The 27748-nt window shown below is 41.8% G+C and overlaps 1 protein-coding gene and 2 long non-coding RNA genes across 3 annotated transcripts in view; 1 reads left to right on the top strand and 2 right to left on the bottom strand.

Moving 5' to 3' along the window:
• Positions 1 to 27748, bottom strand: part of GNAS (GNAS complex locus) — a 150215-nt gene that overhangs the window by 100598 nt on the left and 21869 nt on the right. The window lies entirely within an intron of this gene.
• LOC119713312 (uncharacterized) lies at positions 496 to 25037 on the bottom strand. The gene is made up of 2 exons (XR_005260434.2): positions 24910 to 25037; positions 496 to 20447 (listed from the first exon to the last, which is right to left on the bottom strand). It is a non-coding gene; the product is annotated as an uncharacterized lncRNA (long non-coding RNA).
• On the top strand, positions 19918 to 26080 carry LOC101792091 (uncharacterized). The gene is made up of 3 exons (XR_003492180.3): positions 19918 to 20057; positions 20204 to 20472; positions 23846 to 26080. It is a non-coding gene; the product is annotated as an uncharacterized lncRNA (long non-coding RNA).

Here is a 27748-nt window from a genome sequence, read left to right as displayed (position 1 = left end):
GTTGTGCAGTCCCATTGAGTGCATAATTTATGCAGACTTTGCTCTTCCAAGTGAGGACAACTATACAGCTTGATTTACAAATGGTTAGAACAATTCAGATATAAAGTAAAACTAGACTATCAATGACAGAACAAGTGAGAGAAAAGTACATGATCCATTAAGCTTCCCCCTGCCCTGCACACACAAACTTCTGTCCTTTTAAGATTTCCATACAATACACATAGGTGTAACAAAGATACTTTTTCCCCTTTTAATAATTTCCCCTTATATTTGACAGACCATTGCATATAGCCATGTTAATGCATTTTCGTTGTAGTCATCTCCCTTACAGCTCATGAGGACATTCACACGTTCAAGTAAGAGACGAGGAAATTCACAAACATTGGCTTGAAAATGTAGATGCAACAGTTGTTCTTGGAGTTATTTATTTATAATTTTCTTAACAGAGATTATGATACTGCTGAAAAAAGGCTTTTGACAAACAGGCTTCATGTCTTTCCTTTTTTTTTTTTTCCCTAACTAAATGGATAAAACTTTGAGCTTACAACCCTGATGAAGCAGCACTGTTAGCCCCAGTGGATCAGAGCTAGCTCTGAGTTCACTGGTCACCCTTTGTTTTCACAGGCGATTGTTAGCTGCAGATCAGGACGTCCATCTTACAACACAGAAGCCCCCCAAACCCTCCAGGATGACAAAACCCCTTATCTCCTATTGCAAACAATTCACATTTGTTAGGAAGTCGAAGGTACCGAGCACTTTGCATGCCCCAGCCTACAGAAGAAAGAAACAGTTAATTACTTTTCACGCAGGACAGTTGTGCGGCTCCTTACGGGATCACGCTGTCCGCAGTTAACATGACCTCATAAACTTTTGGCTGTGAACTGCGGGGGTGGAGTTGTGACCAAACCAGTGTGCTCATTTGGAAGGGAAGATAGAGACTACATCACGCTTGAGCATCCCTTAGCAACCAGAGTCAAATGGCAATGCAGCTTTTGAGGAGGCTGTCAGCCTTCGCTGCTACTGGAATAGCCTGTGTTGCAGTTCCTGCCACAGCAGAGAAGACAACATTTCTGGCTCAAAAAGTAAAAGCAGCACTGGTGATTTAACCATACAATTCCCTTTGTTTCCATTTATAGGGTATAGCTTATTTTCAGCAAGCCCTTTTTACTGGGAGGATACAGAGCTCAGTTAATCTGGGGAACACGTGAAACAAATGGCTCTCAGAGCAACACTTGATCTGCTACTTTAAACTCTTTCCACGTGAAAACCCAGACTGCAAACTTTGTGACCATAATCTGCGTGATATCAGGATTTACCTATGAAGGGCCAGGTGTGTGTGAAAAATAAATAAATAGTAATAATAATAATTAAAAAAAAAAAGAAAAAAAAAGGAAAAACACTCCAATTTAAAGCCATCAAGCAGGGGGGTCAGTGTACAGCAAACTTTGCAGCACTTCACTACTAATCTCAAAGCGCAGCTATGGCATGCATTTGAGTTACCTCCTCCACCCAGAACTCACACCCACAAGCCTGTTCCCCTCCTAAGATTTTGGGTCAGAGCTGCTAATCATGTTAAGGTGAAGTCTCAAGGGGAAGATAGTTTAATCTATTTTTCACTGAGCATTTGCAACCCTGTAGTTCAGCTGAACATACACTATTGTAGAATAATGTCTACACACTTTTTGATGTTGTTTGTTTGTTTGTTTAACGTATCTGTTCTTCCCCACTTTGTGATTTATTTGAAATTCATTATCTTTGCATATCTTTGTAAGAAATGAAGATTTTAGAGTGGTTATTTTTTTTTTGTTTGTTTGTTTGTTTTGTCCTCTTCCTAAGGTTTTCAAGGGATTTAAAGTACTGGGAAAAAATAAACAATCATTGAATTTATATTAGAAAGGTGCTGAAAAAGTTCCCCCTGTGCAAAGCACCTTTGAGGCTCACAGTCTTTTGCAGAAAGAAGAAATAGCTGTGATTTTTTTAAGCAGCCTGCACGTTTGCTGCATTTTTTTTGTGCATTTTTGCTGTCCTACATATTCACAGTGCTGTGGCTGGGCAGCTCTAGCAGGCTTCCTTCTTTTAAAAGTAGGCATTATCTCTGGGACAGATGGACTCTTTCAGTTAAAGGACATTTTTTAGTAGCACACGCTGTATATTGATACTTCTCTGCTTTGAAGTCTCTTTATATTTTTAGCTTTAGAAATGCAGAGCTGTGGGCCTTCATCGTAGGCCACAGAAGTGACTGCTACTCGAGTGTCAGATCTATCAATCTCAGTGCGTTTAATCCCCAGCAAACTTGTCTTTTAGTTAGTCTCGTATGAGGATTAATTTAGGATATGGTTTAGACTTGGATCCATTTTTTTTAAATCTGCTTTGAAGACCAGAAGTGGCCCCGTGGCCCCTTGCACCGAATCGGGCCTGCTGCTTACGCCTTCCTTAGAAGGAGGCATCCTCCACGAGCTATCGGCCTGCAAAATCCTTTGGACTCTTGGAAGAACAAAACTTGGTGATAAAAAGGGAGACAGTTTCAAAGTCTCCACATTACCCTTTGACCTGCTGAACAAGGAACCCTTGAGTAATCCCAAGCCCATTTAAAGGAGAAACAAACAAATTAAAGCCAAACAATAATCTAAAAAGGAAAATCAAAGCAAACAGATTGGAGTTGGAGCAAGAATTCAATGTGGCTTTTTTTTTTTTCATTTGTTCCTTCTGCAGTGACCAGAAAAAAAATCACTTCAAAAAGTATTAATAGGTAAACAAGATTGGAAATTAAGCCGTTATCAATCAAACCCAGGGAGGGCAAACCAGGGTCATCAAGCAGAACGACAAGTTTGTCTGTCATATGGGAAAGAGCGAGCCTATCTGAATGCAATAAAACGAGCATTGTCAGGAAGAAATTAATGCACCACTAATGTATTCAATAAAGAACAAACACAAAACATTTAAGTACAGATACTCCAAAACAAACAGAATGAAAACGAGATACTTCCCTCTCTGGCAAAGAAGAAGAATGTTTCCATACAGAAATTCTAAACTTGAGAGGGATTTTTGTTTTGTTTTTAAATAAAAACAAGCCCAGAGTCTACTAATAGAATTAACCGAGACCTTCCTTTAAACCAAAGAAAAAAAAACTTGCCTCCCTCCTCTCACTTCGAAGCTTTTTCTGAGAAATATTAAAAGGGACTTTAAGGAACTCATGGGATTATGGAAATAAAACACTGAGTAATAGCTTTTCACCTACTAGCTTTTCTTATTTTCTAACAGTTTTTTTTTTCATGATATTCCTTCTCACTACTCATGCATTCTGCACCGTACTTTGTAAAGAAAAAAAAAACAAAAAAAAAAAACACAAACAACTCTTATGTAACAAAAGTACAAGCACATCCTAGCTCTCTGCATAACACATATGGAATGCTGATTACAAAAAAAAAAAAAATTTGGAACATCTCGTTTCTGAGATTTAGTTTCAATATTTGTCAACATTCACGCCAGACCTACCCCTGACTGCAAACTTCTTTTGTAAAGAATTATTCTGTTTTAATTCTTGCCATGTTTGGGTCACAAAGCCCACAGAAGTAGCAGGGGCTGATGTTTTCTAAATACCAGGTTCCAGCTAGCTCCTGCAAGGAAGCAACAAGCTCCCGAGTCTTTCCTCTGCCGTGGAGGTTAGCAGAGAGCAGGGAGGCTCCTGGCTTCGCCTCCCCAGCACGCGCAGCAGCGTGAGCACGCTGCGCCAAGCAGTCCTGGCACCGAGCGCTTGTCCCAGCCGCACAGGGTGGGCGCGGGGGGCTGAGCACAAGCCAGGAGCAGCCGGAGCCCAGCCTGCTCCGCTCGCCCACTGCACCGGTGTTGCTGCTTACTGACACTGCTTTCTCATTTTATGGAGCATAACAGGAAGGGGAATAAGAGGATTGTTAAAATAGTTTTCGTTAAGTTGTCACACAGGTTTTAATGCACTGTAAACATTCCTCTCTTTTACTTTTTTTTTTTTTTTAATAGAACGACGCTCAGGTTTTCACACTCAAAATGATTTTATATTTTAGTGGTAGCAAACCGCAGTACTCTCAATACCAGGAGCCATTATTAGAGATGATCTGCAAGGAATAACAGAACTGTGATTTTGCTCCTCCTTCTCTGCACTGCTAAAGGCCTGAAAGTGTTCCCTTTCAAAAAGAGTATTTTCTCCCATCTTTTTTCTTTACATGGAAAACTGTTAAGCCTAGATCCTAAAATTACATACAGACAGAATTATAGAATAGGGGTCTTTTGTACCCTATTTTTCCTGGAAGAATCTGTCTGTCTGGCAAAGTAACAGCATCATTACTTCTTAAGTGCCTTGATGTTAAATTAGAGAGTGCCCCACATACCCTAGGGCAGTTGCAGAATTTAGACCCTTTCCCAATGCTCTAAGTAAGTCTTTCTGGTGTGTTTTTTTTCTTTTTTTTTTTTTTCCCCCCCCTTCAATATCAGCAACATATATAAAACAATCGTCTCAAAGCCTTTAGGTGTGCAATGGAAGATTCCCCTTGTCATTGCATCTCAGACACCAGCCAGGAGCAAGTACGTCCCTTGCTAGGGCTGTGGGAACCAGGCAGGAGTCCAGGCTCTGGACCCTGCTCCAGCCCCAGGCTGGCTCAGAACCTGTGGCCCAACACAGGGACTTTGCCTCTGCCACGTTAAAACCAGCAGAGGTGCAGGATTGTGCCCTCTGATGGACCCAGCACAGGGTATGTCTTCAGCATTCCTTCCCTTCTGTTTGAACACAGTGTCTGAATTAACTCTGCTCACAGGCCTGCTCGAGAGCTCGCAGAAGCCAACAAAACTGTCCATGGGAAAGAGGTGAGCTCTGGGATTAAGCAGTGGAAGAGGATCCAGGAGACCTGATCTAACATGGGACACTCGATCCAGCACAGCCACCAATCCATGCATGACCTCGGACAAGCCACTTCCCCCTTCTGTGCCTCTTTTTCCAACTATCTTTTATCTGCCTTTGTCACATAGGTTGTAAGTTGCTTGCTTCCAATGTGTCTGCACAGAACCGAGAACCAAGGGACCCTGATCTCACTTCTGGCCTTTAAGCCCTTCTGTTAAATATTTCATCATAAAATAATTATTCAGAAAGGAAGCAATTTTAATAGGCTGTCTTCTTTTTATTAACACCTATTTTAACTCAGACATCCTCAGGAATATTAAATGAAAACGTAGCCTCTCTTATAACACAGCTTTTCTGAAATGAAAATGCTACGAAAGCTGCTAGTATTCTTTTGAGTCCTTCTGCCCCAGGCCCTCCAGCGAAGTCAGGGAAAGCCAGAACCAGCATGCTTTTTACATTCAAAGAATCACACAAAGATACTTTTTATTTTGAATTTTTTTTGTTAAAATGCCTGCACAGTTTTCAGTCTTTCTTCATACCCCACAAAGTACCAAACAGGGCAGAAACCCAGTGGTGTGCTCTTTCGCAGGTCGCCTCCAGGTTTGCTTTATGCTCTTCGGTGTTACAATAACGAATTTGTTTTTCCATTGCTCCGTGCATGCTCTCTTGTCTGACTAAGAGTGACCTATTCGCTTCTGAAGCAATCGGCTTTTTTACAGCTTCGTCTCCGCTGTGTAAACAGCGAGCGCGTCGCACAGCTGAGCCCCGTTCTGACTCGAAGGGACATGCAGGGTGCCAGCCCCGAGCCATGCAGCTGCTGTGAACCTGGCCTGTGCGACCACAGAGCTGCACGTGGACACCCCCAGCTTCATTCAGTGGGATCACTGTGACATTTTGTAGCACTTAGAGGGAACTTCACCCTGCCCTCAAAGCAGCCAAGGAGATGGGATTTGCGCTAGGGACGCTGCATGGGGCAGGGAACCTGATGGCTTTACACCACTGGTGGCCCCCACAATTTGCAGTGCTCTGGCAAAGCCCACGGCAGCTGCTGTGCCAAAACATGCCCAGGAACCCTGAGCCCTGGGATGGGCACCGGGGGTGCACCCTTAACCCCCTGCCGGCCCACCGCGGCCTGGTGTGGGGAGCAAGGCCGAGCCCTCCTGGCACCCGCGGCCCCGGCTGGAGGCAGGGCCCTCCCGCATGGCTGAATTTCACACCCTATATATAAAATACACAGCCATACATTTATCCTCAAACATTCTGTGAATCGGTGTTACTGAGGGATATACTAACTCCATACATATGAGCCTTAAGGAAGATTTGTCCAAGGAACTACTTCCAGAGGAAGTGCTGGGCAGCCACATTATTTGTTTTGTTTAAAATGATTTCAGCCTTGATAATGTCTCTTTATCAAAACTACACATGTGCTGAGCATGCACAGTGCTGAGTGTTGTGAGGCATACAGGAAGGGGTGGATTTAATTTATTTCTTTATTATGAATATGGTGGTGCTGTAAGGAGAATCCAGGCTGACAGCGTGAAATAAAGCCAAACTTTCCGATGATAGTTTGAGGCCTGAAGTTCCTGTGCTGCCTTTTCAAATTCACTCTTAAATTCTGTATTCCTAATCCTCTGCTCTGGACCATCTCATGAATGGACATGTGTATTACTATAGAGCTGAGCAAGTACCTCATAATGTTTTCCATTAATATTCATTTGAAAGAAAAATGGAGTTTAAGCTTCCTGCTTTTGCTTTCCTTGAGTGAAGAACCAAGTGAGGGAGTGCATAAATTCACAATTCACAGGCAAAGGTGACAAAGGCACACTGAAACACTGACACACTGCAAATATATCCCCGTCAAAACACTAACTCTGTTTTATGTTGTGAACATCATCCTGGCTATAAGGTTTGTTTAAATTTATTTTATGTCATGCCCTCCATGGTGGATTAAAGCATTAGTTTTGCTGGAGAGACTCAGTATTCAGTTGAATGATTACGGCCACAAAGCAGAAACAGAACCACCATGTTCTACCTGCACAGATCAACTCCCAGCTCTTAGCCTAGCAATATTTTTTAATTCTCCACCCTAAAAGCTGGCTTGGAGGAAAAAAAAAATGGTTAGAAAGAATGGGCTTCAGTCTCTATGAAAGAGACTGCAGCGGACAAGCCAAGTGGAGGGAAAGCATAGGGATGCTGTCTGCATCTAACAAAAACAAGCTACAAGATCAAACTGTGCAGTAAAGACATGCAATAATGCTATTTTTTCAGAAATCTGTATATGCTAAGTACTGTTTAAGAGTAAAGTGACAAAGACTAGGAAATTCCTTGTCTCAGCCTGGCTTGCCTGGGATGAACAAAGGAATTCTCATTACCAGAAAGTTGAAACTAAGGAATAAATATATTGTGAAATGAAGACTGTGAAATGCTGAAGTGGTGCTTTCACTATCTAAGTAAATGGACTGCAGGATCTCACTGCCCAAGAGTGTCCTACCCAAGGTCTGTTTATATAAGCACCAGTGAGAAACCTGCAGGTATGAGCAGATGACTCAGGTGAGAGGTGGTAGAAGTACACAGATTCACTGGCTGGATCCCAGCATACCAAACTGGTCTGTATGCAGACAGGAAGATGGGGCAAGACATGACAATAATAATCTACCATGACTTGAGACCTCCTGCCCTAGTAACAATTATGTAATTGTTACGGTCTCTGAATACTTGAGTAAGAAATCTTTTTATTGCATCAAGTTCTCGTGTCTGGACAGATATGCGCTGTGAATGAATCATTACTGACTAGCTTTGAAGACCCGAGCTGAAGAGCACTTCATCGTGTAAGCCACATATCTGGACACATCAACACTTATGGTCCAATTTTCTGGAGCCAGTTCTTTAGGTACATTACCCTAGGGTATGCTGCCTGTGAGAAACTCCAGTTTTCCAGTGGCATCCTTAAAGGTTTATGAAAGAAAGCAATATAGTCTTAGCAAAGGAACCTCTTAATCATAAACACCTAAGTCTTAGAATAACAAAAACAACAAACAAACTACTCCCCCCTCCAAAAAAAACACCACCAACAAAAAGCAAACAAAAACATATAAGCAAGGAAAGAATACAATTTAATAAACCAAACAGGCTTGAATTCACCTCTTGGCCTGACGTTACCTTTCCTTGGAGCCATGAGTCTGCCTCTGCTCTCTCTAGAACGTTTTGCTTCTTTGGGAGAGAGCACTGCTTCCCTAAATAATTTGAACTCCTTTTCTGCCCTTTTGCTTTTTTTTTTTTTTTTCCCCAAACTGCTTATCAACTTCTCTGCAAAATGGTCACCATCATACGAAATTCAGCTGCTCATTTATTTTCAATGATTCCCAGCTTTCTCAATTATCCTCTTGGAGGTGCTCCTCTCCTTGGCAAGGACGTAGTGCATCTTAAACATAGGCCTATATTTTAATTCAGCACAGAGGTTACAGCACAGGACGAAGGATTCAGTGAAGGTTAAGGTGTTCTTAAAGTGTGTGTTCTCTAAACCACAGTTTGACTCACATATGCCCCCAAACAATCATACATTAGCAATTATAATGATCTTTAATTAAAAAAAAAGAAATATGTTGCTGTTCTTACAGATAAGGATCTATAGAAATACTTGTATAGGTGCCATGAAAGTCTATTTTTCAAACTACATTTTGGTGGGGGAATATTTAACTACCTTACCTACATTGCTTGAATGCTACTCTAAAATGAACCTCTTTGAAGTTTTCTTATTAAAAAAGCTTTAAAAATTAAGCAGTTTGAATTATTTTTCTATGAACCATATAATCTTCTTAAGTAGTAAAAAGTTAACTTTAGCTCAAGTCATTCTACTTGGAAAAAGATGATAAAAAAGCAGTAGATTCATGTGTCTTGCCCTACATTTTCTCTAAATGTAACATCTAACCCCTGATTGTTACAATTTTTCATGGTAAAGCCTTCTGAGTGTTTATAGCCAGCAGACTCTGGCTTTTATACTGGAAAGTCTGTTATATAAATGTCATTTTCATTTATATCCTCAGTTATAACAAAGTCATTAATGCAGCTGATTCCTAAGAAACCTTATATTTTAGCAACTAGTCCTAGCTCTGGTACTTGATAATGTAAACACGTCTAACACACAGCACAAGAAACTTGTACCTCGGAGATGCTATGTTTTTTAAACCAGAGTTAGAGGCTAAAGTCACACACCATTCCTGATGGAAGTATCAATTGTCAAAGAGCTAGGTTTTGTTTCCAGAGAGCCACGATCACCTAACTACATTTCGTAGTTGCACGCAAGTGATTTTGTAGAGCGTAGTTATCAAATATTTGGTACAGACAGACAGAAGAAATGACGTTGGGTTGTGGCTTGGATCCTAAGGTCATATAAGACTGGAATTTGGGTTTGGATTCCACAGCACTGAAATTGCTCTTCAGAGATTCCATCTCTGTCGATACCAGAACCAGAAAAAAACTCCTTTCTGTTTTTTAATCCTACTCAAACCCAAATATTAGAAGCACGTTAAGATCTATGAACCAACATATCTGGCTCCTTGCCATGTGCTGTATTAATATGCCATATTTAGCCTCATTCTCTAGTACTCAGGCATTTAACCTGTTACCTCCAGCCCTTTCATCCACATCCAGTATGCCACTAACCAACATGGTTTGCCCCTTTTCTTTCTTTCTTCCATTCTGTTAGCTGTTTGACACACATTTAACGCGGCTATCCCATGGCACTGGGAAAAGTGACTGTTAACTTGTGCTCCCTCTACTGTCTGATTTGCTTCCAGCATTTGCTTTGCATGAACATAGCAATATCGTAGAAAAAAAAATTCAATTTCTTCTAACAGAAAGGTCTATTATTTACCACAGCTTTAGAAGTTACTATGTTAACTTGCTGAAACACATGCATAGCAAATTAAGTGCCTAAATGTATAGACTAGACCTTCAACTAGCATATCAGCTATCCAGAATTCCATATATTATAGACATTTTGTCTTGATCTCCTGTGAACCTCCAGGCTGAAATGAAGGAGTCACATGAAGCAAACATAGTAGCTAATATAAAGTACTTCAGAACTGTCAGGTAGCCCTAACTTCCATCAAAATCAATGCAAATTGCAATTATATCCCCCCTTTAAAAGGTCAGGCCACTTAAAAACGTGATTATTAGACTAGAAAGTCCTCAATAAGAGATCAGGAGGCTGAGTTCCAAGTCCTGATCTAGGGATTTGTGCTATGCTTAGCCAGACCCGCGGCTTTTCCTTGACACGGTTCTCACTCCTCATCTGTCACGGAAAAAGCATCTTCATGTTTTACATTGGCAGTAAGCAGCTGTAAAGTGGGGAGGGGAAGAGGAACAGCAAGACTTGGTGCCCCTTCTGTGGCGATTCCTTTCCATGAACAACATGGGCGTTTCCCACGGCTTCTTGCAAAGCAGATCAAAGCAATGAAGACAGCTTTAAATTGCAATTAGAAGCTCCTATCACGCACTCTGAAGCTCGGAACAAAGAATAAACCATGGAGTTAGCACTGTCTACAGATCAAACAGTGAAGCACTGCAGCTGCTCGCTGCTGGAGTACTGCTTGGGGCTCTCAGGGGGCTCTTGGTGATGATGACAAGCAAGTCGTATCCTCTCAGTACAGTGAGGAACATCAACTGGACGAGCTACCATACATTTGTGGGTTTTTCACCTGCGATATGACCACAGGGCCACTGTGGATGTGGACAGCTAAGTACAAATACCAATGGTGAGGTGGAAGGCTATCTATGCAAAATGTGTGCATTATATGCGAGATATCCTGAAGGTATCTGATCCATTGTGCACACACTACATCAAGACTGGCTTTGTATTTCCATGTGATGCCACAACAAGATAACATTTGTTTAGAAGTAACAGTTTTGCTTGATTACTTTCAGAAAAAATTAATATTTAGCATACTGTAGATGAACTAAGAGGTTCACATTGTTTTTTGTCTGAAACACACATTAAAATAAATTCTAATAAAAAATAAGTCTTTAAGTCTTCGTTCATACTGGCAAGTAAACTGGCTGAGTATAAAAGCCAACGGTATGATTGACCACCTTACCAATGTTACAACTGTTCCACTAAATAGGTATTTCAGAATTTGCTTCCTTGCAGAAGAATCCTTAAATAAGCTTTCTTACAAGGCTTAAAAAATCCCATACTTTAGGACATATTTCCTGTTTTCTTGCTGTATTTAACTATACTTTCAGAACGAAATTTATTTTTCTTTAAATAAAGATCCAAAAATCAAACTTTAAGAGTACAGAGAAGATCACAGAAATCTATCTTGCCGATTTCAATGCAATGAAATTGTTTAATGAATGCCCACAAATCTTTATAAAAATCAAAACAATGAACACATTAACAAATTAGCATTATGAGTATATTTAGCCCTCAGACATAAAAGGCACGTCTGCATATTCCCCAGAATGGAAAACTTCTGTAAGTAAAACTCAAATAATAATTAAATCCCATTTCATTGATTAGTTGTGTCTGTTACTTTCTTCTGCCTGCTTTTAGATTCTGAAAAGGATCTCACTAACACTCATTTTCTTCTACTTCCTTTAGCACTGTGTGTGGTGGGGCAAATTCACAATGCAAATTCATGTAAAAGTATGCAAACTGATTTTTTATAGTATATAATCACCAACTTTCTGTGTTGATCAGCAGCTTTTACACTACCTCTAGTTAGACTCAGAGGTGCATATCAAATCTGGCATTGTGAAGACTTTGAATCTGAAATGAGTGTTTTTAAGGAAACTTATGTGCTACCTTACTCAGGTCTCCAGAGTTTCTAGATGAGCAAACTAACCTTCCCACCACAGCTCAGAACTCCTTCTACTATCAGCATCACTTGTCTGTTGACTCCACATACCAGTTACACACCTTCTTAATCCTTCATGTAAGCTTTGCAACAGCTTTATAAATTCCTTATTGTTTCTTACTAAGAACAGCGATGTTCCCCTTCCCCCCAGCTGCTCAGCTGCAGTTTTCATTTACAGATAGAAAACAGAGCCTGTTTCTACAGTGAGGAAAAAAAGAGTACACACCCTTGCAAGCCCTCCTCGGTGAAAGTCCCCCAGTACTTATTTTAAGAGGTGAGGCTCTTGTATTACAAAACTGGTTAGAGCTGGACAAGTCAATGGCACTCTGCAGGAGAACATTTATGAAACAAACTGGAAAATCATATTTTAATCAAAAGTCAGACATCGATTCTACTTCAATTTGATATATTTGAAACAATTCTGAAAGCTAAATTCAGCTTCTTAAAGCCTTTTTTGTGCACATTTTTTCTGTAATGAGGGACAGGACTTCTTCATAAACAAATATTGGGGAGGAACCAAAATAAGTTGATACTCAGCTGCTGAAAAAAAATCAAAAGTACCTAAAGACCAGATTTCAAACGGTATCTTGGTATCTAAAGATTCAGGCAGACCTCTGAAAGGGCTTCCAGGTGGATCTGTGTGGTGGATCTATTTATTTTTCATACCTACCACAGTATCTGCAAAAGAATCCCATTAGGAACTCCTCTGTATTTTTATGCAACTAAACACCTCTAAATCTGAATTATACAACTCAGAATCTACATTTTATCTTTAAAAGATTGTTCAGGAACACAAAGCTATGGGAGCAGCAGCTGGTGCAGGAACACGTCTGTGTTCCCACGTTCTGGGCTGCAGTGGCAATCAGCTGGACGGGGCTGCCTTACTCCCTGGCATGCTTTTTGGAGTCAGACTTCAGGCTTCTGAGCTCTTTGCATAGATTCAAAGAGGGGAGGTTTATAACTGCTCCTCTTTCTGTTTGCATATTTTAAACAAGCACCCACAAACGGATACTTGGAAAGATACTTAATTGGGAAGCTTACAAGCTATACATATTAATGTACAGCAATGCTAATGCTGTATATTTAATACATCTAAACAGAAAAGCACCTGCCAGCAGGCACATTAATTTTCTTGTTATTTATATTCTTGTTATTTCAAAGTACTATTTCTTAATATTTACTGATTGCGATTGGTATTCTGTTGTTTATTCAGCTTTTTACTTCCTTTCCTTTTTTTTTTTTGTATCTAGAACTACCATGTTAACTAGAATCCCTCTGCACAATAACCTATGCCTTCCTTTCCTTAAATGATCACTACAAATCTTCTAACTAATATTGTCTGTAATACAACTCGTTATGCAAGTATATTTTTGCATTTGCCAGGGTGTGATTCTAAGAAATTTGTGTGTGTGTGTGTGTATGTATGATATTACATAAGCTTGAAATAAGGATTTACCCACAACTGCAAGCACAGAGTCAAGCTAGAGGGGATTCAGTGTTCCTTCAATCATCCTGGCACCAACATTCATACCCAGGCTAGACATCTGTACGTAATTCTACAGAAAACTGCTTTATTCACCAGTAATCTTCTGTTGTAACTATCATCTCTTTCAGAAAGCTGTGAAAACGTTCTTTCTGTGGCCCTTATCATTTTCAGATTAAAGAATTCCCCATTAGTTACAGGACCCGTGAGCACTCACTGTAAATCAACAAGCTGTATGTATAAAATTAGCCCTTACAATATCCAGCCCAAATCCCACAAACTGCTCTGAACTTTTTCTTCCTTTTTTGCCAGTTGTCTATCTTTTGCAAAGCTGCCATCATCTGCTCTCTTGCAAATTCATGGTTTTCAGGGGGTTCTTGTTTCTGCTGCCTTCTCAGATTACAATTTCTTTTGTGTTAATTAAGCTGAAAAATTGAAAGAATGTCGCTGACTCTACAAAGAACACAAAACAGGCTTGCTTGAAAAGCTAAAAATAGATTGCTCTGTTCAGAAGACAGACTACTCAGTCTTCAAACTATTTGTACAATGCGAATTAATTGCAGATGGCCAATTCATTTATTTAGACCTCTGTGACAGAAATGAAAGTGCTACTGCGACTCACTATGTGCACAGAGCTCCTTTCAGGTAGTTGGGTCTAATCAGAAAAAGAGGTGGCACGTTTTTTATTTTCTGGAAGTCAATTTGTCAAAAAGTTTTTTGATTTGATTCTCTCTCCCCAACATCCCGGTCTCTCTCCCAACGGCTAGGGTTTAAGATGTGACACTGATGTGCACTAACTAGAAGTTACGATGGCAAGTCCACATTTACTTCTAGCATTCACAGTATATGCTGTAAATCAGTTACATCCTTGTGATTAAAAAAATATTTCATAATGATGTAAATGTTGCAACAAAGAGCACCTAGACTATTTGAATTATTTGAAATCAATGCTCTTTTTTACCCTCAGTGTTTGTTTTAAAAAGCATTTTAATTTCCTTTTTCTTTTTTTTTTTTCTTTCTTCCTTAAAAGCAAAGGAAGAGATTTTTTTTTTTTTTTTAAATGTTATTGATTTAACAGGAGATAATTCAGGAAAATCTAAATGGAAGCTGATATTCCATCCTGGCTTTTATTGTTAGATAAATGGGAGGTTTCCAAAAATACCATCTATTAACTGGGGTGTATAAACTGTAGCCGTGAAATAAAAATACCATTGAACGAGATAAATTGTTTGGGAAACAGAATGATCTGTACTAGGACTTTACAGCAGATCCTGAACAGCGTGAGGCCTCTTTTGTGCTAGAAAACTAGAAAGTTGTCATTTGGGAGTCTAAATAATGCCAAGAAAAAGAAACTAAATATCAGAGTCCCTTTCCTCCAACTCCAGTGTCTATCCTTTGCAATTTTACTACTTAGCAGTCTCTAAATCCTTGTTTGCAGACTTACTGGCTTGAAAAATGTGCAAAAGTTGATCCACACAGGGTCTGAGCTAGTAGGGTTGTAAGAAAACCTCCCAAGAAGCTTCAGGTGGTTTGATATCTAGCATGCTGATAGTATCACAGATATTACATTTTTCTGTTACTATTTTAAATAACATAATGTTGCTGTCTGCATTTCAAAGTAGTGATGTTACATCTTAGGTCTTTAAATAAAGGATGGTATATATAAAGGCATCCAGCCTTACAAGCCAAAAATACAGCTTGATGCAGAAATGAATTAAATTTTCTGCCTAGACAAGTGATAGTAATCTACTGAAACTTAAGTACCAGTCTCCTCCACTGTTTAAGCTCCTTCTGAAATACTTCTCATGAAGTTGCTCATACTTATCAGTTATCACAGACTTAAAAGGGGGGCAGACATCATCCCTACCCTATATTTTAAGCTATATTCCTTTGCTGTAACTTCACTGAAACTCTCATCGAGGTCAAGGGAAGTAACTTGTCTTCAAGCAATACAAAACCAGCTACGCAGTTAGGCTACGGTTGTAAACACATCTTCCTTCTACTTTTACAGACTACAGAAAGTAGAGAGAGAGCTACCATCTTCCTAACAAGAAACAAATCCCTTCCTAAGGAAAGAAACTTCACAGGATGCCTCTTAAAGATGAACTCTGTCCTGCACGTTTTGTGCATTTCCTGGAAATGCAGGCAATACCTGAGGTGGAGCAGAGGACAATAAAGCTGCAAGATAGCAAAGGTCAGATGCCTTCAGCTCCATCCACAAACCAGGCTGAGCCACCCGTCAGGTCAATCCAGGCACAGATTCCAGGTTTGGGGAGGGGGCACCCTTAAAATGCTGCTGTATGCTCACGCAGTGCAGTTACACGTGCCCCTAATCCTCGAAGGACTTACAGCACAGCTTGCTCACCCTGACGGGGTCCACAACACCCTCAAAACACTGTTTTTCCTTTCAGCCCCAGCTGGAAACGAAGCCGCGGCCTTCAGCGAGGCCAGGCCGCAAGGAGCATGCCCCCAGGCACAGTGGCAGCGCCCGCGGCTCACCGAGGTTTACTTCTGCAAATGAACTGACTTAGACAGAAACTAATCTTGGTTGAAAAGTGAAACGCTTGGCCACATGCGTAGAAGAGGAATTTGTTGTTGTTTTTCAAGGCATGCAGTAAGGAAAGTGGTATTGGGGAAGCACCACCAGACCGCAGCGGCATCCGCCAAGCAGCCCTCTCCTCCTGGTGACTTGGTTCCTGCTGTAAAATAAACCGGCATCACCAACATCCCATTAAAATGACCAGAAAATATTAAACTACCCATTCATAGGGACTGACCCCATTGCTTTTGCTGAGAGAAGCAAAGGGCAGCAGATTGAAAAATAAATACAAATAAACAAGTGCCTGCTGCTGGAGAACAGCACTACCCCAGCAGCGAGAGCTCAAATGAAGACAGTGCGGTTCTTGCATCCTTGAGGACAAAGTGTGTTATCAGCGCTGCCATGGGGAGCGACCAGTCTGTGCCTTTGCACTTCTCCAATTCTTTTTAATTTTCCACTCTGGATTTATTTATTTATAAACTGTGGTGGGCCAGACTCTGTAGGGATCGTGTCCTTACGCAGGCACATGCTACCTTCTCTCAAATGAGAAACATCTTTGTTTACTTAAGCTATTTTTGTTAGACCTTTTTTTTTTTTTTTTTTTTTTTTTTTGCTGGTCCTGAAGAGTTTTGCCTTGCTTAAGTAAACATCAACATCTTTGGCAGAAGCACCACCCTGGAGTGCCCACAGAGTACCCTGGTAGACCTCATAAAGGTGACATATGTATATATATGTTTAGTGCTTGCTGAGGCAAATCATGTCAGCTGAGGTCTTTCTAGTAAATAGAAGAATAGTAAAAAGAAGGTAGGTAAACTGACAGCTCAAAAGGAGGAACATCACCTCAGGAAGTTATTTTTTTGTTGAGCCCTTAATGAAGGATGATAAAATATCAGTGTCTGTGTTGTAATTCTGATGCTTCACGAGAGGGAAGGGGGGAAAAAAACAGAGCACACAAAACAGAGATGATTTAAATAGTGTTTCAGCATTTTTATCCAAATTTTTAAGATGCTGGACTAGCAGGAATTCTAGTACTTCTCTCTAGCATGCTGACTATGTGTTCTTAAATACTTTTTAAACCCGGAGGAGTGCTGCAATTTAGCACCTCTCCAGTTGACAGCACAAAAAGGAGAAGTGTCAGAGCACTCGTTCTCTGAATGGATTTGTCCCTTCCCCAGTGCCCCACGTTGGCCTACCGTGGCATCTCTGAGACTACAGAAGGATGCTGAAGTCAGAGTTTATGCTGGTTCTTGCATATCTACAGCCCCTACCCAACAGAAAGTTGGCCCTCTGGATATAATTAGAGCTCAAGGAATAGCCTGTCTTTTAAACCGCAAGGACAGAGATCAGGTTCCACTATTATAAAAAGGAGAAAAACCTTATTTGTATAGACTGCAAGATTTCTGAAGTATAGAAAATGAAGATATGCCACGGTTACTCAAGATGACTTAGGATCTGCAGCATGTATGCTTTCATAGGTTGCTGTCTTGTTTTTATTTCCCAATCAGGTTCCATGAAAGGAATATTTTCTTCCATTTTGTTAAAAAAGAAAACAAACCATCAGATAAATATCAACATGGTTAAACTAAAATAAATCCATCATCCTGTAAATTTTTAAATAACTCAATATACTGTTATGTTTTGAAATGGTATAAGACAAATTTCTCCTCCTCTATAATTCAAAAACAGCCTTAACCAATTACTTCAAACTTTTCCCCAAACGAGACACATCTCCTTTGGCTCAACATTTCACATGAGAATTTTCAAGCCAAAAGGAGTTTCTTCCACAGATGAAATTGGAAATGAGAGATTAAAATCACCCTAATGATAGGTACTTGGTTATGCCTTTTAACTATGGACCCATGCCCGTATCTCTATAATTGTGACAATATTTTTCCAAGCAGAGTATCGTGTTGTATGTAACATTGAAACTTCCTGGTCTCTACTCCTTCTCCTCTGCTGCATGGTTACCATCTTATTTTTATAAGCATTCCATTCTGGGGCTGGCCCTTTAGCTCTGGCAGAGCCAAGCAGCTTCTGCTTTAAAGCGGCTATTTTGCAACTAGCTGCTGCTTGCTGCATCTCCCTTTTCCAGCCAGCGAGTACCTGTAATGTTTTCCTCTCCAGCTACTGAGAAACCAGCACTTTCTCACAGGTGCTGGCCCCTAAAACAGTGCACCCGGCGGGAATAACGAATGGTGACATGGACCATGCAGGGATCAGTCAGGGTGGGCTTTGGTGCTGTTTCCTTTTTGGAAGGGCTGCAAAATGGCTGGTTTTACATGAGCTCATAACAAAAATAATTCTAGATTCACATCCTGCTCACGCTGGCACTATGCTGCTGGACCAGTCAGGCTTGCATCAAAGGCAAGTTTTCATCGCCGCTCCAAATCAAAGGCTAAACATCAGGGGAGCCACCAACAGCACCACCAGGCACTCCTGGCCACTTCTGGCTCAAAAGCAGTGGTCAGCAGGGCAATGACAGCAAACTACATGGATTAAATATTTTAAGCAAAGTACCTATGGTATGATTACTTTACTTGGGCTGTTCTGTAGTGAGAATCCAACCCTTTACAAATAATAATGCTCTATTTTCCCCCCTTAAAAACAACACATAAAAAAAAAAAAAGCGACTGAATTTAGAGCAGCCAAAACTCTGTGTATTGCCTGGAGGAGAGGTCTGCCCATCCAGGCTGCCAGGGAGGGAGGCTTTTTTCTTACAATTAATTGCCTACAGGACAAAGCAACTACCTTGACCTAGAGGAAGACGTGGTTGTTTCCTTCCCATCATTTTTCTCAGTCTTTAAACTGCTGTAGACAAGTGTCACACGCTCTGAAGTGCACACAGGCGGACACTAAGAGACGAATTCAAGCATGGTCACAGCCCCAGGAGCACCTCAGCCTCCTGATGCACTGAAGAGCCCTCAGTACATTTTCAGCTGGTCTCCACTCCAGATCAGGCATCTGCATCACAGCAGTACATCATGGATTTGTAGCAGAAGCTACTCGCTGCTCTGGCAGGCAGTAATTAGATTACACGAATTACAGAAACGACGGGCTGGTTGTCTACTCACTGTATGGGCAGCCTGGAACGGCCTGGATAAGAGCAAAGCATTCAGATTAGCACAGGGATGAGCTCAGTGTAAATCCAAATAATACCAAAATAATATGTATTAATGCATGATGCCTCTGAACCAGCACGCTTGCTATTGCAATGCTTATCCTCTGCTGGCTATTTCACCAAAATGACAACATGAAATGTACCATGTACAAGGCCGTCTGCTCATTTGCTTTTCTCAGCATCACACCTTCCACATCGTTCACGCTTTTTATTAGAAAACACAACAATATGTGGGAAAACCCCATGACCATGCCTGCATGAGCACTGCAGGCGTGCTGTACAACGGCGACCACAACTACAGTGCTCCAGACACTGGCCTACGAACGAGTGCAACAAGCATTCAGCTTTGCTTATAAAACTCCCATATTTAACACAGCCACAGCATGTAGCTTTCAAAATCAGAGCTGGGTTTTCCCACTTAGAGGCAGCCGATCTGCTGCCAGGGGGCCATCAGCCACCAGCGCTGCATCACGAGGCACCTGCAGCTGTGTTGCCTCTGCATCATATCCACTTTCCAGCTTGACTGAACCCATAACGTGGCTAGCAAATCTTTCAAATCCTATTTAAAAGTTGCATTTCTCCAACACAACTGTAATGGCAAAGCAGGGCTTTGTGTATCGGGATCACGGGCGATGCACAAACCCCTGGAAGCAGTCGTGTGCAAGAGGAGCACTAACGGGCGTCTCCCTCGGGCTGCATGAAAGCGTTTGAGTAACACGAACGCAGCTCCCAGGGGCTCTGCCTCGGCCTCTGACAACAGCTGTGGGTGGAACTGGAGAATATTCCATAGTTTTCCACATATAGGAAGCTTGGAAATGCATGCCAGGGAAGGAGGGCGAGGAAGGCAGGGCTGCCAGCGGCAGCTGGAGGATTTTCACTGCCCAGGGCTGCGCATCAGGGCACGGCCTCCTCGGCACGTTTGGTGATGCACAGTGCATTTAGGGATTCTCAGTCGAGCAGCCTATCTGCTCACAGAGTCACAGCGGCACGAGCAGAAGCGCGTATTTATAAACGCCATGCAAAAAAAAGCAGGATGAGTAGGACCGGGGCTCTCCAGCTGCAGTTCTGGTTACGCCAGACAGCTGCTCTGTCAAAAATGCTGGGAGAAATGCTTCATTTCTTCACAGGGGATGCCTTCAGCAGGAGTCTGCTTTGGCAGCTAGATGCTGCCCAAGGGAGAGATCGTGGAGGTGATGTTTAAGATACGGGTGGTATGCACTAGATACCTGGCTATGTATTTCTGACTCAGAGGGATTTGCAGAGAGAAGAAAAAAAATATCCGGGTAAGCACTATTAACCGCCATATAATCATGACTGCATTTTTTTTTTTCCACAGCTGTTCAAGCAAGCATCTTGCATGACTCCTGAGCTTGCAGCCCAGCACGTGAGGCTGCAGCTGCACAAGACCCGAGCTCTGCCCCAGCTGCTGCAGCCGTCGCCCACTGACCCAGCACCAGCACCCGTCTGTCCTCATCCTCGTCCTCATCCTCGGCAGCGACAGGGGACGAGGGAGGAGCTCCACAATTAAAGTTAGCGTTTCAGCGAGGGCCATCCTCAAGCCACAACAGAACCGGCACAATCTGATGGGAGAAATCGGAATAATAGGTTGGTACTGACCCTCGGTTCGGGCAGCAGCATGGAAACAAACTCTAGGTAGCTCTTACATCTGAAAGCCTTGCGTCACTTTAGCAAATGTTAATTGCATCAGTGGTTTTACTGTAGTAAGTTTCTTTTTCCTTTCCAGTTTTCTAAAGCCTTAGGAATATTTCAGAGGGAATCCTTCCCAAATATGCAAACAGCAAGTCAATGCTCAGTTTTTTGCCAAGCTGCCCTTTCCCGACATTTCTCACACACACACACAAAAAAAAGCATGATTAAAAATAGTATTAAAAATAATAAATAAAAAACAGAAAGGGACTAGAGTTTAGCAGGTCTAGTACTGCAAACAGCTAATCAAAAATCATTGCTAACACAGCCATACGTTTCCTTGTCCAGTGTGGCCTCCTGATGATAATGTGCTCCCTTTTAATCAGAAGTAATTTAAATGCCTGCTCCTGCTGTTGCTCACGGGAAAGCAAAGTGCAGCACTGAGGCAGCAAGATCAGACCTCCAGCGAGCTTCTGAGGCAGCTCCAGCTCCTGGGAGTCTTCTGGCTTGAGACAGCACTTGGAGGTTTTTATTATTTGAATCGTGTCAAGAATATCTTGGGTTTGTGTTTTTTTCACCAAAGATCCCCAGTATTTTCCTTGTTTTAATTAATTAACTTTCCCTGGGGGGGAAAAAATACTAAGGATAAGTAACAAATGTCATAATTGGCATCTCACTAATTGCATTCCTTCTTTTATTTAGAAATACTATGCTACAGCTTCTCAGAACATGAGTTTTCCATATGTCGTTTTTTAGCACTTAGAAAAATGTTAAAAATTTATTTCCATCATGATTTAAGAAATTTAATTTTAAAGTTCAAAACCAAATGATCAGGTATCACTTTCTCCAGTCACTTAAGATTCCTAAATTTCTATTTGTGGTTGCTGCTATCAAATTCCCTACTTTTCCTTTAAATATAGATGTTGCAATTGCAATGTTTAGCACTACGGTTACAGTTCACATTCAGGACAAAGCTGACTCCTTAGCACTCAGCCAGTATAAATGTACAGAATGATCTTCAGATATATCTTAACCAGTCTCAGGCATTTCTATGCCTTTTAGCACACAGTTTACAGTAACACTGACAAAATAAAGTATACTAATCTGATAATCATGTAATATTATTTACATGAAAACTCTAAATATAAATTCATTAAGAAAATCCTACAACAAAATTATGAAAAACATTAAAAATATCCATCTTATTCTTAACATTCAAAAACTTAAATATTTAGCTTATATTAAGGCTACATATAAATTTGTTACTATAATATGAGGAAGAAGCAAATCCAATAATTTTAATTAATAAATGTTATGTATCCCATCTTGAATTTGATATATTAAATATAATTTTAAAAGAGAGAGAAAAGAGAGAGATGTTTCCAAGGAAAAATGTAAGCATCAAAAAGGTTGACTCAATTCTTCCCCCTCCCTTTTATAACATGCAATAGGAAAAGGTTACCAGGAAAAACAGTAATTATCTTAGAGATGTTTTACTTTGCAATTACTCTACTAATTTTTTCTAACAAAATATAGTTCTTCAGTTAACTTTCTAGAGAACAGTACTGGTTGGTTACCATGCATCCAAAACTTCTGTAAAAATCATCCTGAACAAAGAAAGCAAGACCACAGCTGTGACTGTCCAGATATAGAATATCTTCAGGTCATCAAAACTAATATTTCACACGTTCTCAAAACTGTCTTACCATATTATCTATATGAAACAAATATAGTTTATCTGACATTTTAATAACTTAAGTTACCCCTTTCAAATAACATGGCAAATTATCACTGTACTCTAGATTCTGATAATTAAACGTTTCTAAAAATTATTTTAGAGGGTAGCAAAAATACCCATAAATGTTTCAGTCCCTATTGCGTATGTTTGCAATGAGATCTTCACCATCACACCTTTGGCAGGAGGGGGGGGATTAATTTTATTACTTAGAGGTAACATAGTCAAAGGATTCATTTCTTTAAAGCTCAGGCAAATTAAAAAAAAAAAAAAAAAAAGAAAAAATATCATTGTGGAATTTTGTCATCTAAAAAAACCACCATAATCCTAAGAGAATCTTAATTAGCTGTTATCAATTACCAACATGAAGAAACACATCACCTGCATTCCCAAAATTGGGAAAACAACAAAATATTAAAGCAGTTATGAAGAAGAGCAGAATAACTCAGAAGATAATGCTAACAATTTAATATCTAACAAGTTAACAGACCTTTATGTGGAAATATAGGAATTTAATATGCTATAGGTATTTATAGTACTTTTTCTACACATTTGCATTTACAGTATAATCGCAAGACTTTTTTTTATTTTTTTTTTATTTAAAAAAAAAAAAAAATTCACTCTTGCACCACTAAGGCAATTTGGAATTAGACTTATATATTCAACAGTCCACTAACACCATCAAAAAAAAAACAGGTGACTAGCCAATACTTCACTATTTCTGACAAACAAAATCTTTTTACCTAGACAGTAAAATAATAGACTTTTTAAATAACTTTATCTTGTGTGTACCCATCTCAAACTCCTTCACAAGATTTATAATCTCAGTTTAATTCCTTTGCAGACTCCCAAGGGACTAATTTCAGTTACATTTGAGCTGTTTTCTCCCAGTTTGGATTTAATACATTACGGAGGGCAACAAATATTAAGTATGTAAAAAGGTAACAATTTAAAAATGACAATTCCTGGAAAAAACATTCTTTATGTGTTAAATTCCCTGAAGAATAGAAATGGCCAAGATGTGTTTCAGACATCTGACTATTAGTCAACTATTGTTAAAGTGATCCAATTATTAAATAGGCAAGAATTATTTATTTTACTTATATAAACTATCCTTCTTTGACGGGTCTGGAATAAATTAACACATCCACATGTTTCTTTGCTTACTATGCCAAGAAGAATGACTAATATTTTTCTATAATAATATTTTGATACGAAAATGAATGTTCAGTTTAGATTTGTAATACGAGTTTCTGCATAGTTTTTATGAGCTGAATCAAATATGAAATGATCAAATTAGAAGGATTTGAACAACCTAATTTAAAAACAAAACAGCTTTGCTCAAATACAAAAAGTATTTTCTTTGCTACTTTATCAAATGAAAGCATATTTGGGCTGTCAAAAATACACTGGTTAAAGGATTTAGACAGGCTTCATCTGAAGTACATTTAAACATCAAAACTAATTTAAAATGATCTAGAGAAACAAGCTGTGGAATGTCCAATCCTCAAAAAAAAAAAAAAAAGTAATTAAATGCTCAGGGCTTAGCTTACTAAATACAATTACGGACATCCACCTCCTTTCTCCCCTTGCCAGATAAAATGCCCTCACCCGGCCACCTCCAGCCATGGCAGGAGGACTCATAACAGCTTGGAGGCTGACCCCAGACCTGGAAGAGGGGGAAGGCATCCGTCCACCTACATTATAACGCCAGGATTTCCAGACACGTTGATAAGACACCAACGCAGAACCTGGAGCAGGCTCACTCCTCACGCCTACTCCTCCTGGCCACAGACACGAGCCTGGGGCGAGGGGCAGCCTGCGGACCCCACTGGACATCGGAGGAGATGTTATAGGATGCTGCCCTGCAACACCTGGTGCTCCTAACCTGCGTGACAAAGCACCAGGTGGAGAGCTTCAGATCCTCAGTTCCACAAAATAAAACTAAAAACGACAGTCTGATTGAAACTGTAGTTGCCTCTACACTACAGGAGCTTTCTATTTTTCCCTACCCAGTGGCTGGGGCAGCTTCAGGAAACAGGTCTGCCTGTCTGTCACAATAATTGTTTCTGCCTCAGTTATCTAGTCCAGTCAAAACAAGCCAAGTTCATAGCCAGAGCTGCAAGAGATTTCGAACAAGATTTCTGTGAGCCCCTCTGCGAGCCGAGCATCTCCCTGACACCCAGCACGCCTCACCCCACTGCTCCCCAGCTGGGACCACCTCAACATCACCCACCCCAATATGCAACGGGACCGCTCGGAAGAAAAAATCCACTCAAGGTCTCCCTGTCCTTTCCTATCACACAGCTGACTGCTCCCTCCCTTCACCATCGCGCGGTCCCCTGGAGACAAGCCTGCACCTTCCGGGCCGCAGGAAGCAGCGTGGCCCCACTGGGGCTGGGGCCCCGGCTGGCTGCTGCCCTTGAGCCGCTTCTCTGCGGATCCGTGTGAGATTTATAATCCAGCTGGCTGCCTGGCTGCTCTGCCAGAGCCGGGGGGCCGGAGCGGGACAGCAGTGCTCGGGTCTGCACGCCTGGAAGTGAACGGAGGGTCTTGCAAAGCAGGACCGCTGTCACAGAAAACAAGCAAAACCACCACCCCCCAAAAAAAGATCCCACACCAAAAATAGTTCAAGAGAAAGAGAAAAGTGAAAAACCAACCCTGAAGGCTTTCTAGCTGGTCTGTCCCCAGACTATGCAGGAGGCTCAGCAAAAGAGGAATTTGTCCCCCACCCCCTCTGGCACAACGTTGCAGCACGCGCAAACAAACAAAGAAAAATCCATAAAAAACGCCAAAAAAATATCCAAAGCTCATCCTCTGCAGTGTACAGGGTGCTTCTTTAATATTTTCAATCTGCAGAGGGATTTAGCTTTGGGCTTTCTTGCCGGCGAAGGCAGAGGGAGCACGGCAGGAGCGGATCAGAAGGGAGAAGTTCCCCCAGAGGGTTTCAGAAGTTACCGCACATGTATTTCACCAGAGGCTATTTTTAACCCGGTGGTTGCTATTTTTACCAATGTCAGTGTTTTCCATGTGTTGAACTCTGTCCCCATGCAGGCTGCGGGGCGCTGTGCCCCGGCCCCCCCCAGGCGGCCCCCAGGCTCCCTGCTCTCCCCCCCCCGCTCCTCCTCCCTCCAGCGCTGGCTCTGGGTTGTCTGCAGCTCTTTGGGAGCTCTTTCAAGAGTATCAGCAGAGCCTGGACTCCGCTCCCCGCTGCCCCTCCTCTGTATGGATATATCTGGGGGGGGGGGGGGGGGGGCTGTGCGTGGTGCAAAGTCCAACCGCCAGCACCCTGCAAAGCTCCTGCTTCAACTTCATTCCTCTCCAAACACATTCCTGCCAACCGGGAGGGGAGAAGGAAAAAAAAAAAAAGAAAAAAAGAAAAAGTAAACAAACGCCACTGTTGCTAAGTTTTGCACTTTATACCCTTTTATATTTACAATCCTCTCTTGGCTAAAAATAGCAACACATGATCCATTTATAACTGGCCGGACATGCCCCGAAGCCGCTGGCGGGGCCCTGGCTGATGAAAGGAGCTCTTTGCGTTCCTTCTACCTGAGCTCATCTCGCGCTTAAAGGGCTCAGACAACCCCGCTGCCACAAAGCATGCATTGAAACCCCTGCTGCTTCCAGCAGAGATCAGGATAAGGGGTGCAAAAAAAAAAAAAAGCATAAAAAAAAAACCAAAAAACAGGCTGCCCCCTGCCCTTCTTGGCATGCTTGGAGGAACGTGGGAGCAGGGAGGTGCGGGAGGGGAAGGCGGCCCCAGCATGGGGCAGGAGCGTGCCCCAGCCCACAGGAAAAGGGCTGCAGAGGCAGCTCAGGGTTTAGCTTGGGGTTTAGCTTTGGACGTGATTGAAAAGTGAGTCTGGAACTTGCATCAGAGGTGGCCATGGGAGCAACTGGGGGCTTGGCTCTCAGGCAGTTATTCTGAAACCGACCTTCAGATGGTACCATGAGGTGGTCACTGTGGACAGACCCAGAAGTGGCTGGAAGCAGTGCCCAGTTTATCTGTAGACCACTCCAGGCCTGGTTCTTGGGCTTGGTGTGAGGAGCAATTCCAAAACCAGCACTGAAGCTGGCCTAGAAGCGGCACCTCAACTCCCTGAGGCAGAAATGCGTAGATTTATTTGCAAAAACTGTTCACACAGGAACTTTTAAAGATGGGGTATTTTCTTCTTTCACCATTACTAACATCTTCTGAATCCAACGTTAAAAATTTCCATCAGCACCTGTGAAGGATTCTTAGCTGCGTGTGTAGTGTAAACAGCTCGGGGACTGCAGGAGAAGTCACAAGGGCCAGGCCCAACGCCTGTTTCAGTGGAAGCCACACCTTCCCTCAGAGAGCCCAGGTGCCACACGAATGCCACTTCCCATCTAGTATCAACAAGCTTCAATGTTCTAAAATTTCCTCTTTGAGGCACACGTTTCCTGCTTTTAGTCTCTTGCAGAACCAGGCCCAGGTCAGAAGCAGAAGGGCAGGTCACACATCACCCCGCAGTGGTGACAAGAAATACAGCATGGGACTATGGTGGCAAACGTCACTGTTTTAGCAAAGTTTACCACAAAGGTGCAAATCCTAGATGCTTAGAAATACACAGTCAAGCCCTCCCAAAGTTATGGGACCTAAAAGCAAAATATACCTTCCAGTTATGAGTCTTTCAGGTACTTTAGATGTTTCTCAGTACCTCAGTTTCTCTTTAGAGCCAAGGAACACTGTTTGGAACAACAGCAAGAGTTCAGTGCAGCATGCCATGAATTGCAGCTCCGAGGAAAAACGTAAGAATCATGGTGGGACCCAGAGATGAATTGACTAGAACAATTGAAATTGAAATGGAATTGAGCTGGCAACATCCTTACCTACATTTATTCTTTACAGCCCTATTTCAGTTGCTTTTCTGCTGCTCTTCTTGGTTTTGGTTTCTCTATGGGAAACCACACCACCTGACATCTCGTCTGTGCTGGAGCTTTCAGGCTGCATTTCCCCTCTGTGACTACACCACGTACACGCTCACATCCACGTGTACTGCTGCCTTCGTCAGCATCGGACATCCTTCTTCCGAGTGCAACTGCAAGGGTTATTTTGCTGACAAGGTGCTGAATCCACAGGTCCCCGCCCCAGCGGCTGCAGCCCCCCGCACTCCTGCAGCTTGCAAACACCACCAGCCCTTTTCCTGCCCCTTCCCCTCCCTGGCACCTTTCCCCTCTCACGATCTTCCATTCTGAAGCTGACACCCACTCCCAGTCCTTGCAGCTTTGGCCCCCTCTTCTGTTTACAAAATCAAACTCCCTGGCCATAATCCCATTGGAGGTCTGCCACCTATTCAACAAGTAGAAATGCCCCCCCCCACCTTTTTTTTTTTCTTTGGAGGGCCACAGCAGGGTAGGTGCACAGAGAACAAAGCAGTACTGCAAGCAGTCCCTGTAACGCAGGGTGTGATGGCTGTGGTGATGTCCTCTGCAGCTATGCTGGCTCTGACACAGGTCTGATGGCCATGCTGG

Source organism: Anas platyrhynchos, chromosome 21 (genome assembly GCF_047663525.1).
Source record: "Anas platyrhynchos isolate ZD024472 breed Pekin duck chromosome 21, IASCAAS_PekinDuck_T2T, whole genome shotgun sequence".
In the NCBI taxonomy this organism is placed as follows: Eukaryota; Metazoa; Chordata; class Aves; order Anseriformes; family Anatidae; genus Anas; species Anas platyrhynchos.
The sequence above is the reverse complement of the archived record's forward strand: the minus strand, read 5'-3'. Positions and strand labels throughout refer to the sequence as shown.